Source organism: Varroa jacobsoni, unplaced genomic scaffold (genome assembly GCF_002532875.2).
Source record: "Varroa jacobsoni isolate VJ856 unplaced genomic scaffold, vjacob_1.0 scaffold_44, whole genome shotgun sequence".
Taxonomy (NCBI): Eukaryota; Metazoa; Arthropoda; class Arachnida; order Mesostigmata; family Varroidae; genus Varroa; species Varroa jacobsoni.
This window is the reverse complement of record NW_019212946.1, coordinates 100,862-114,259: the sequence shown is the minus strand read 5'-3', so window position 1 is coordinate 114,259 and position 13,398 is coordinate 100,862.

Genomic DNA, 13,398 nt, shown 5'->3' with positions numbered 1-13,398 from the left:
AAGTACGAGAGAGAGGTAGCATATGGCTCTATATCTACACGTGCGAACGATTTGACTTTGTAAGTGTATTGTGGACCTATTGATAAATGCGCGCGTACGATCTGACCGACTGTAGCCCGATGCCGAGCGGTAAGACTTTTCTTATGAAAAATATATATATCTCTTATGCTTATCTCTATATCTATGTCAAACCTATTTAGATTTAGAGTAAATCTTTCTTGCGGTTCTAGCAAGTATGATATGGCTCAGAGAATGGGAGAAATTACATTCTCTAGCTCTCAACGTGAGATCTACTTGAACTGTGAAATTATGCAAAAGACTGCGTCGATTATGTTCTGTTTGGCTGCTATGGATATATTACGAGGAAGGGCAGCTCCGAGTTAATTGTAAGAGCAATAGTCTCTCGATATCTGTACACCCGAACATGGTTCGATTTAACATCTGTCTGTCAACCAATAATAATTTATCACCGACCATTCTCAATCTTCTTCTTAGCATCGCGGGTCTGAGGAAAATCAGAAGAAAAAAAGTACTTTCCGAATCTGCGAAACGCCACAGATATCTCTGAAAATTCATGTGCTTTACTGAATGTGCTACTGCTGCTTTAATGGCTACATCGGAGCCCTTAACGAATAGTTCAGAAAATTGATAGGTTGATATTGAGCGACAAACTAGACCTCCGTCGTTCTACGAGCGCAGGCAAAGCCGCTGGCTGATCACCACTCTATCGGCCATCTTTCGTATATGGAGAATACTGATTAAGACAGCATCCATTCACAGAGGATACGTTTGGACAATATGAAATGATTGATGTCGCCGATAGCGTCCACGGAGAGCGGCGATGATCAGCTGACGTCACCGGTCATTTGTGTATTATGCCCTCTATTACGTTTAAGATCACTTTAAACTACCTCTAGCCACCTACAGACGCGTACGAGCATCGATATGTTCATAGGGCAACGAAAAACTAACGAACTTTGAAGTAATTAGCAAAATGTCAAGCAAACAATGCAACACATTTTGGAGTAACGAGATATAGATGTTGAGGCCCTTTTTGATGTTCGAAAAATCTAATAAAATGAAGCTATCATTCTATTTGTTTTGAAGAATCAGAGAAAATAATAACTCTTATATTACACTGTTGTATATACAGTCATAAAAGACGAGATATGGGTACGTTTTTATGTATGCGAGCCTGCGTGCGTCTAGTTAGAGGCAGTTCAGCAGATCACTGGCTTGCGGTAGTCGTCTCCCACAGGCAATGAACGCTTCATTTATACATTAGTATAACGTAGATCGGCTCGACGTATCGGCGACGTATTTTACTGATTGTCGATTGGACAAGAGGGCAAGATTGGTCAGCTAAGCGAAATTATTTGCCTCAACGATTTGCAAGGTGCAGCCAGCAAAGTCTATTCTATTCTATTCTATTCAAATCAATGTTTTTCATAGCTTTATTTACTGCAGGTACACGGCGGTAGTACGGCCAGACCCCATTCAAACCCCTATTCGTTCAACCGACAATAAATCATCGCTAATAATAAAGCTCCCACAAACGACCTTCAACAAAGTACGGCTATATTTCGTTCTTCGGCTGGCCAAAACGTTCAGCTGCATCTCATCCATGACATATATTTAGCTATTGATAAACATCTAATGTGAGGATATACGGAGCACGAGGCGTACGGGCTTCTTCTAGCGAGAGAATTGCCACTTCAAATGCGGTTTGTATTACTACCAAATTTATTATAAGATTTTCCCCAGACATTATTGACTCGAGACTAATTTCGATTTATGTACGGCGTCACTCGTTTCGGCTACACTCAATAGAGCCTTCCATGTGACAAAATACCTAATGCCGTCGCATAGCCTGTCATTAACTTAGGCAACGCACTTTAGGTCAGGTTGACCTTTCCTCTTCAGTTTAAGGTTTATTTGACAGATATTGGGCCATCTATTTGCTGATGTGGAATCGGCCCAGACAAATACTTAATAACAACACCAAATAAATTTACATTTGCTGCTTATGTATTTTCGGGCAGACGCGAAAGCTTGCAATTTATTTACCAAGTGATGTTAAACAATCGTTGTATATTATGGAGCCCGGCTCGACAGCGACTTCTCAAATACGGATCTTTCAGGACTATATATTGAGCACGGGTCCCACAATGCAAGCATCTTTCAACGAAAAAAAAAGTTTACGCATGCCTTGCGATATGTTACATTCATAAACACCACGAATTATAGGAAATGCACGCGAGCTAATTAAGCCGTCCCCATATAGACAGTTCCATTGCAGAATAAAATAAGGACATCGTCGCCATGATTTCGGCAATACAAAGGTGAAATGTTTATATTTATGCGTCTGCAAATATTGATACACGCCAAAAAGCCCGCTGCCTGGTAAATGGGCCGCGTAATGAGTTTTCGCTTTAAACATAGCTAACTTCAGCATGGACGCTGTCATCGAAGACTGCACCTCGTACGGATGTGAAATCCGCGCCAATCGATTTAAGAATATTTAAAAAATGAATTTGCTATGATAATCCGTATCGTCTACATGATATATGCCTTCTGCCTAACGCTTGTGTCTATATTGCCGTGAGCACACAATATATGAGCTTACAAAGAAGCAAACAAAACGTATTACAAATTGTTCCGGCAGATTTCGCAGCTTCTGCAATATAGATGGACACATGTAGGAACTACTATTGAGCATCGTCGATTCTTCGACAATTTGATTCTATTTATGCGCTCGTCCGCCGGTTTCGCAATCAATACTGGGACGAGATTTTAAAATGCGCGGTCCATTTTTCGACGGATAGTTTAGTACGGTGGTTTTTAGGCGGCTATAGTAGCCGTTTGTGATTTATGTGTTGGCCTGCGTAGCTACGAAAAACGTTTAAAACTAACTTAGCAATAGTTTCCGTGTCACTTCTCCATAAAACTGCCTAGACAACTTTTAGCGGACAGAATCGCCCGCCTCGCCGATTTACAACTTTTTATAAACTTAGGCGTACGGCGCTAAAGTTGCTTCAGATTGCTAAAGATTACATATCACTCATTCATTGTCTAACAACTTGTTATTTCGTGTCAAACTCATTTTTTGTCACACTAAAGAAGCAAAACCATCTTTCACCAGGTGTGTTCAATCAAATTTATTTGGATTTCATTAAGTAGTCTAAGTAGCGTATTCTTAGAATTCCCCGAAACCAAAACCAATTTTAAAAGCCTTTCTAGGAGCTTTCGACAGACACGTTCGTAGCTGTCCAGAACGTGCCCTAGCCAAAATTCCTCAATAATATATAGAATGTAATTTTCTGTGCCGCATCCTAACGGCAAAGTTCCCCGTGCCATAGAAAACATTTAATTAAATGGATCAGTCCTTTGTAGACTTCACAAGCAAGCTAACTGATAGTTGTTTGACGTTGACGTTCAGCCCGGTTTCCGTTACGTCTATAGCTATCTAGCCTATAAAATGACTGTTGCTTTTTTGGCCGAGCTTTTTTCTTTCTCCGACGCCATTGTACGGTGCGTATGTCATTTGACTTCTATTTAAGAAAATGCTTTAGACGCAAACATGTTGTTAAGCGATGGTAATGCGGTAAGTGCAGTTTATCGCCTCTGTTAAGACAGAGTTGGATTGCAAATCCAGGTCTATATTTTCCAATAGTCTACACATGCTTCGTAATCAATGGAATCGTATGATATGAGTTCTTCCAACGAAGAATTTGTTTGCGTGCGTATTAGAAGAGTCGTTTCCGACTCCGGTGTTCAGGATGATAATATCGTCTGAACAGATGGTGGCTTAGAAGTCACAGGTTCGTGGTCAAGTACCAGGCGCGCTTCGTCACATGAGATACGAAGTCGTAGGTTTATGTACGCGTTCAGTCGTGAGAGTTGAAATTAGATTGTACGATACGTGCTGACTTTCAACAACGGAAGCGGAGTGCTTGCTTATTTCTTAGACCGTTGCTCCTTCTAGCTACAGCCATTCATTGGCAAACTTGTCACAGACCAAGAACGGCACAAACTATGCTTTGTTAAGTAACTATGTATAACGTTAGTATCAATAATCTCAATAAGGCTGACCGTGCGTCCTTTGATGTGAACTCGAGCAATGTTCAATTGCAATCTCCAGAAGATATTTGCTTCGAATTTTATGGAAAGGCCTACCCATACAAAGGAACGTTTACATAGTCGTATGCTGTACTTTGAGGTACGTCAAAACAACATATCGTTGTGAAGAATCGTCGTCGAAGAATGTCGATGTTATTGAAGACCGAAAATACAGCCGCGTATTTTTGTGTTTAATGTGTTTATTCGATCAGATAAAGATACTCTGGTTTCCGACAGGAGGCGCTTCCCTCACCGCTCGCCTGTAAGTAACTTTCGGATTTGCGTATACGAACAAGCATTTAGTCTGCTTTGTTGCAAAGTGGCCCTAGAAATAGATCGTGATTAACTTGAAATGGGACATAAACTAAATTTTCCAAAAGAGCCGCGCATAGGTTATTTCTCGCTGTCGAAGAACGACCCTCAGCTTCAGACCACTTATAATTATTTGCCATATTCGTATTAGTCCAATTTATTGTATGTACAAGTATAATGTGACTGATATAGTATATCGAAACGTACGCCCAAGTGGACAACAGTATATTCACGGCGTGTATATAAAAAGTCTGATATAAAAAAAACCGTATATTTCTCAACTTTAAAGTTAGACATTGCCGTTGAAGCCTTGGAGCACCATACTTGGCTTTCAATGAAGATTATCTTGCGCGTATAACGTATTTGTATGTAAACCATACGCAACCTAGAATGAAGACTTACATGGACTCAAATGGGAACGGACACCTCCTTCATCGATACTGTGCGTCGAACCTTCGAAATCAGATGCTTTTCGATAAAAGTCTCGCGTCTCTTCATGGAGGCTGTCGTCATATGAACATTGCGTCTAGCAGGTGCTATACTCATAATTTCCGGTCATAAGGGGTAACAATTAGACTTTTCTCAACGGGGCAACAATAATAGCCCCTGCGAATAAAGTTATGTAAATGCATTAAAAAATACATTTATTTATGCATTTATGCATTTAAAAAAACATTTATTTCGGCAATATGAAATATATTCACATGAAATGTTTACGAGATGCATTATGTTCATTAACGTACGACTATAAAAATATAGAAAAAGCTAGTTAGCTAAACCAAATTGATGCATGACCATGACTAGAAAGGAAATTCGCTAGCTAATTATGACAGTTCTTCGCTAATCGTTTTACTCTGTTTTCTTGAATTTTTCTCCACTTCACAAAGGAGTGAATTTTTGTAGAAAATGTCGGAGACCAACTTGATTGGATCAGGGTCTTAATTGAATCGTTGAGTGACGTATGCATCACTGCCCGTGAAGGCTATGGTTTTTTGATGGCAAAGGTCCAAATAAACAGCGAAGGCCAACATGAGTCGATGAGATGACGGGGACCCTTTAGGCATATCTACCAGCAGTTTATGTGCGTGCTTCAAAATGGATACGTATATTGCCGTAACAATACCTACAACAAGAATATGTCTGTGTAACACTAGCTATTGCTCCAAATCAAGATACCTAGAGTAGAACCATTGCAATCGCTAGCCTTCCACTTCTTCTGCACAGACGTATCTAGTAATTTGCTCAAATAGACATAAGCGAAAAATTCAATGTTAGCTTAAACTATAAGGACCGTATCTACTATATATATATATAAAAGGTTCATGCGAAGAGAACGCATCGCGGTAAAAAGTCCAGCAGCAAAAGTAATGAAGTAGGTTACTGCGTAAACAATTTTCGCAAGCTGCTTATTAAATACCAAATACCTTATATGTTTAGATATATCTTTTGTCCGTCAAAAATGTGTGGGTGGGTGGGCGGTATTTACGAATGAACGATGTTTAAAAAGGGCTCTCATTAAATATGTTCAAAGGGGGTAATGTCTTCGTTGTCGACGACAGCTGGAGTCAAACAAAATATCAGTAACAAATGCAAATGGGCTGCTGCCGTTCTGCGATAGAGTATTTGTGTGAGGGGCGGAACAAAAGTAATCCTATAGAGATGATTCTAAATTAGAAAATGATAAGCTGTCAGTTGAATCCGGTGTTAATTAAACCGTAAGCCCACTTTCCTCCCAGTTATAGACCATCTCCCTGTAAGCCTCAGTTTACATCATAATGTACTGTGTGGACCATACACATCAGAAATTCTGTATATAATAACTAAAATATTGAAAATCCTTGACCGAATAAGTAATGAATCTATTACATGGTCTATGTAAACTAGTATAGGATCTTCAGTATTACTCTTTATGCCTCGTTGTATATATAATTTGAAATAGCGAAACCTTTAAATATAACGCAAAAGGTTAACTTTCGATGTATATTGAACGTACTCTGATATATTAAAGTTTTCAAAACAGAGAGAGAAAAGCACCTTCCAGTGTCAAAGACATAAGGTAGACATATACGAACCTAGGCAGATCATCCTTAGGTTTGTGTTGTTGCATGATCAAGCATTACTTCAGGCTATTAGCAGAATCCCCAAAGATGTAAGCCTTCAAACGAAACCTTAATATTAACGAATAGTTCAGGCATCGTCTTTTGAAATCTGCTTGCGTAAATAGACATGTGTTGTATTAACAGCCCTTTCTGTATTTAGTATTGCCGGTTGCCACAAACATTAAGTACTGGGTTGGGCCGTTGCTTGGGGTCTTAAAATCTTCTTTAGACAGAAGCTAACAAATCCCACGATGTTATTGGGTTTTTTTTTTTATAAGGAACAGAACAGTCAGTGTACCTTTATATGTACAAATGTAATCAGTAGAACGTATTTCTTCGTGTTGCTAAGGGACGTTTTATCAAATTAAATTGACGATTGTCCCCAATTTTATGAAGTGCTACAGAGCTAAAGAAACATATATAAAACATCCTCAGTGATTACCCTCTTTACTGAATTTAATAACAGCCATATTTTGATCACGCTTGTGTATATAGTTGATATTTGCGGTTTCGCCTTATAGGTTTGCTGAAGTTTCGACACTGCTGCCCTTTAGGAGCAGTAGCATTATGGTCGAACTTCAGCACTCCTGACCCTGTTCATTTGTTTGAAAAGGTATATATATAAATATATAGCACATTCGTCGCCGAAATTACGTACCGCTGTGCATTGTTAAGGTACAAAAACAGGCAAGGTTAGAAGGTTTTCTGATTCGCCTGAGATGTCATCTTGCCGGCTCGGCCTAGGGGCAACAAGTGGAAAGCGGTGTCCATTTGTTCCCATTCAAGTGTGTACTCTCAACCTCACTGATAAATTGTTTCAGACATATAATAGATGAATAGGGATAGGCCAACGTAGATCGAACTGGCTCTCCTGTTAAGTCGCGTCATAGTCTACTATGGCTCGGTAACAGGCAGTAGAGAAAGGAGCCACAACACATGGGTGTCGTCACGCCACTTACATAGTTTAAATGCTGCTTACGGAGATCAGTCGTAGCTCGCGTTCAACTTTTGAATGCGCTACGAATGCAGATGTGCATGTATACAATACCTTCATTTAGCAATGGCCCGGAAACTACCTGCGACGAGTCGTACGAACGGATGTTCATTGATCTTGGAGATATTCGTGATGGACTTGGAGAATATAATAGAAAAAAATCCGCTACCTCATAAGAGTTTAGTAGAAACAGCAATTAAGAATTTTCAAGATCTAAGAAGCTTGTTAAGAGGAGGCATCATTCTAGCAGTGTCCGGTGGCGTGACTCCCAATTTCCGGTGGTCATTCCTAGACATAACGTGCGGCATCCATTTAGCCAACTTATATATACAAATCAAGCATATGTATAAAGCGTGTGTCAATAAAGCACGAGTGATTTGAACGAATAAATGGCTAATACCCAATATCTCCGGGATTTTTTTTATTTCGACTTAGTGTACCTTTGTCTCGAGAGGGACCTGGGGCGAGTCTTCGAACCCCACTGTTTTGGTTTTCGTCTATTTCTTATTCGGCTTCGTCGACTCGAACAAGTTCTTCCTGCTGAGGCAAATACGGCCAATATACGATACGAGGCGATACGGATTTCAAATTTGCTGAAGTTAACCCAGTCAAGTTATGCGTATTTTGCTTTGTCCGAGTTATTCGGCCGCATATGGTAGTTATAACGTGTCCAGTACGGGCGAACTTTTTGGTCAAAAGTAATCATACGTAGAAGTACTGAGCTCTTATGCTAAGTTGCTAACTTGCATTACCTCAGCGAAGTGAAGGAAGAGGTATGGAACGTTAAACTATGTGTCTATTGTGCAGTATAACAATTATTAACTGACAGTAGATTCAGAAGATTATCTATATAATACTTTTAATAATAAATCATTACACGCTAGGATGATTTAGTGACCCGCTATCAAAGTGGTCAAAAATCCTTGTAGTCGCTTAGTTGCTTCCTATTAGACCATCGCCCACAATGACTGTTAGCAGATGATGTTGACATTAATAAAAAAAAATCACGTATATATACACACAGACGTGTATAGTAAATAATACACGAGTATTAAAAAAGTTTTTCCAATAAAAACAACGAAGAGACCAGTCTATTGATCACAGCAAAGTAGCTAAAAAGTAACGAAACTGTGTAAACGATTAAAAGAAGACAAAAACGTTTTGGTTTGACCTCTGCCGATATCTATATTTGTGTGCAGAACATCCTCCTATAGCAACCGACAGCCGTGATAAGCACAGTCAATGTATTATGTGGTTCAGCGTGAAACGTTTGAAGCACATTGGGGTACGAGAGCCCGGGAGATTTCGAAAAGTTACCTCAACACCGTTTTGATTTTCCACCATGATTTCCATTTAAAAATGATTAAGATTTTAAAAAATGCTAGTCTATAATAGCGGTGTCTGGTAAACGTTGTGGATGATTGTATGAACTCCTGTACTTTTATCATTGCGGTGCGTGGACAAGCGTTATCGTGCACCAGAAATAGTTTGCACTAATAATGGCTGCCTAATTGGAAATTTTTTCATAATCTATTGCGAATCAAGACTCATGAAGCTGTACCGGATAAAACCTTCTCTAGGCCACCAAACAGACTCCATAGCAGTTGCAGCTGTGCATTTGCTTAAGGATGAAATCCTGCGGGGTAAGTTGCACTTATGTGACCGTCTGCGACTATCGCGGAGGACCAGTTTTTCATCACAGGTCCCAACCTACGTAGAAGCAAAGAGAAACCAACGTCTCTACAATTCTGTGTTTGATCTTCGCTCAAATCACAAGATACAAATTTGTTAATTTTCGTTTCCTATGAACCTAAGCAAAATGAATAAGTATGGCATTTTTTACACACCAAAGCTGAATTCTAACACGCGTGCGTTTTGAAACACATTGGCCTACGCGGCTTACGGTGTTCCTGATAGTATATCATCACCCAAAAGTGAAATTTCTGCCGCTGCTGTAGTAAAATAAAACTCATAATTGTAAACCGTTCAAAAGCTATGATTTTCCGCGGTTAAGTAAATTTCCTCTGCTGAAGTTCCGTGGACCATCTCAAAAAACTACAAATGGCACGCCTGCATGTCTAATACGAAATAGCGTCCGTTTGAAATATGTGATTAATCAGTATTGGTCACTTTTTATATTGAACCACTAAAGAATAGAGGAAAAACTACAGTAAAACAACAATGCTTACATGGTTTCCACGGTGCTTCAAAAGATTTTTTTGCGATCGAAACCGGACGTCAACAGAATGCCACGATCGCCTCGGTGTGCTTAGACGCTATATGGTGACTTACAAAGAAGATCCTTAATCGAAATAATAATAATGTGTAATCTGTCAAAGCTTACGCACCGATAATTACTTCTCTATAAAATCTATATATTATCAGCGGATCGTAATGATGTGTGTTCGTATATAGCAGTAATAGTGACATCCGGTAATTCTCTATGCAGTCATATGGGCATTCAGCATGTGTCGAAATTCGCAAACAAAACAAACTATTAGGTATACTATAGTGGAATTCTGAAGGGTTATAGCTTTTTTACACTGACATCTCAAACCTTTGTATATTCATATGATCCAGGCATCAGCAGGCTCATATAATGTTGATTAATAGTAGTCATAATCGTGTAAAAGTAAATTGGCCATGTTTCCGGTCAATTATAAACAATAGACCAGGTTTCTAGTTGGAGCGCCTTTGCCACTACTGCAGTATCAAAGTTGTTCAACATGGTTCGAGCCTCAATTCTAGTTAAGCGACGTGGGTAAACCTAAAAAAAAAACAGGCTCTTTTTATCTTGTTAAGAAAGGATCACACGCGCGCGTTTCTGCTGCCTTAGGTCGTACGAGAATTGATAAAAATGATTTCCAGACGTATCCATATATGCAATTAGGTTATCAGCACGACTAGTAAGCTATATTGAAATTACTACTGGTTCATCCAACAACAACTTAAAGCACACGAAACGTGGTCGTTTTTCTGTGAAGATAGGCATATATTACATACAACAATCTGATGATGGTTGAACTTTTACTGGGGTATAATTTGAGTAGTCAGGTCTAGAAATCCGTGCGTAACACTTTTTTATAGCGGTAAACTGTTTGGAATTCCCCTGGGACTGCATTAATGCAAAAACATCTATGTCAGAGATATCGCTTTTACCTGTTAAGCCATGCGCATCTTATACCATCATCTACCTACCTACCTACCTACATTACTGGAATATAAATAAAATTTTCGGTTTTTGACCCAAAAAAAAACCAGTTGGATTTTAGCAAAAAAATATCTATTATTTTTTCGCCATTTTGTGGCCTTCACCTGTTCTCGTTTAGTATTCAACCTAGTTCTAAGAATTCGCTTATTGTCAAATATACAGTTACTAACCCCATTTGCCAGCGATCGGAAAAGGTTGTAATCTATCGAAATTAAAGCTGGAGAATATGATAGATGCAACAGAAACTCTCAGTTCAGCTGTTGCAGGAAGGCCTTTACGGTGTTGCCTATATTCGTTAGCCTGGTTAACCCGATACAGATCTGTGTTGATGGTCTTGCCCTTCTGCAGCAGTTTCCAGTATGCAAGCCACTTCCAGTTCCACCAAACACAAACAATGACTATGAGAATTTGAGTTGACGCTAGATCGAAGCTATCCATTGCTTTGTCTGCTTTCGATTGACGTCGAGTCACCGCTTTTCGTTACTGGCAACGAGTCTGCGTTAGGTGCAAACCGTGTTTGTTGTAATGTTTACTCAGCTACCCGAATTCTTAATTGTTGAGTACACGTTGTAGAAGGTATAAAGTTTCTAGTCGTAGCAATACGGCCGCAATATATTTCTTTTCATTCAATTTACGTAATGTTTGTCGGCCGTCTTTCGCCAGAAGTGTGTGTCCAATCGGTCTTTGCTGGCAGGCGCATCCTTCAGTTCGCAAACTGCTTTCGAGCAGTCCTGTCAGTTGTTAAGTTCTCACTGAAAACCCCACAGGTATCTTACGGGGGGTACTTCAATAGTTGTTTGACCTCGGGAAATAGGGTAGTAGGAGAGGTGTCAAAAATGCAATAGTTGTAATATTTTTAATAGTCATGTATATTGTACTAGAGGCGTGGCGCATTGTTCATTAACTGGGGTGGTTTGTTTAAAACCACACGATGGATCAGCACTGCTTGAGTCGGATCAATTACAAGAAATAGTCTTATGGATTTCACAGGCCAAGTAAGCTTAGTAAGTGTTTCGACTAATAGTAACGTTCCACTGGGCCCTTTATTATCCCCGAATATGGGAGCTCGTATTTGAGTGTGCTTGTGTGTGTGTGTGTGTGTGTGTGTGTGTGTGTGTGTGTGTGTGTGTTCTTGTTTTCGTTTCGCGGTACATTTTACTGTTGTCGATTTTGTTGTACGCGCCCCCGCAGCTTGGCTGACGGCCGGTGAGGATCATAATGTTATTATAAGGGTATTTCGGAGTTGTTCTAGAGCCACTTTCTATATTTTCCAGCAGCCGACATATAGCCGAAGCTAAAAATTCAATTTCCGGAGAGAAGGCTAAATCTAATATCGGAATTTGTAGCGTTTTCTGGTTTGTTACCTCAACCTGTAGCTGCTACAAGTGAAAACCATAGAGAAAATGTATCCAAGTTAGAAGATGGTTCCCAGTCGAACGATCCTATGCTTGCTCTGTATATTATTATAGCATCATTTGGGTAATTTTTAAGGCATAAGTAAGTGTTTTTTTTTATGCATGGGAATACCAACCCAGTATGATCTTAGAAAACACTGAGTAACAGTAATGTCTGCTTGTTGCGTTGTCAATATGAGATCTCTCAAAGAAGTAGGCTAGAAAGGAATGGAATAATGGTACGAGGCTATTGTTAGCCAGCGCAATGCAGACACAGCAGATTATTGAAGAAAACACCGATGTAACGTACTCCTGTAAACTTGATGACATTAGCCGGTCGTCTTCGAGGGTGGTTCATGCTGTCTCCTTAATTAATACGTTGCACAAGTATATGGCGGTATCATTGGTGAAGTTCGTCACAACCCATTGCCTCTAGCAAATGTTATTCATCTTTAGATTGAAAGGAGTTCTCTTTTAAAATCTATGTTGTTAGGTCGTCCGTCATCAATTGCGGTGTTACGGATACTCTAGTGTCCTGCTATGCTGTTACTAATTGCAAGGTTGAATTGCAAGACAGGTTCTAGTTATAGCATGTGTTTCAGATGTTGAACTCTGTGAAACAACTGCGTATACGTTTTCGTCTTTACATCGAAAACACAAGTTTTCGCCTCCCGGAGCCGTATTCACACTATTTAGCTGCAGCTGCCCAAATCTTGGAACACCTCGTTTCAACACAAACCCAATGTCGGTTTTTAGCTAATACGTATTAGTTCAACTTAGCAATGCAAAGTATAAAGAGATTAAATGCTTCAGCTCAGTACTCAGTTTGAGTAACTTTTATTGTTAAAAAAAAATACCTAGCGGCCACAACAGCAGTATTGCCGTGTGTATAGATTATCACGAGCGCGTCATAGTACGAGCCCATTTTTGACACACTGATGATGTCACTCATCAGGTTATTCCATGCATTTCACTTTCACCATTTTTTTGTCTTATAGGACAATATTAGAATTTGCCAAATTCCATAATTTTTCCGTCTGGGCTTGTGTGCAACCGTACCGTCATACTGTAAGCTGTGTTCTGTATTGGCGGCCCAGTTGGCATCTCCATGGAGAACTTAACTGGACGTGCGTTCAACAGAATATTTTACCATACCAGCACCACGCTCTGACGTAGTGCCGTTAGTAGAAGCAGAAATTTCAACTTTTTTTTACACAGATGAATCTAGAAATATTTAAAATCCTTTAACATAACTTCATTGGCAAAGAG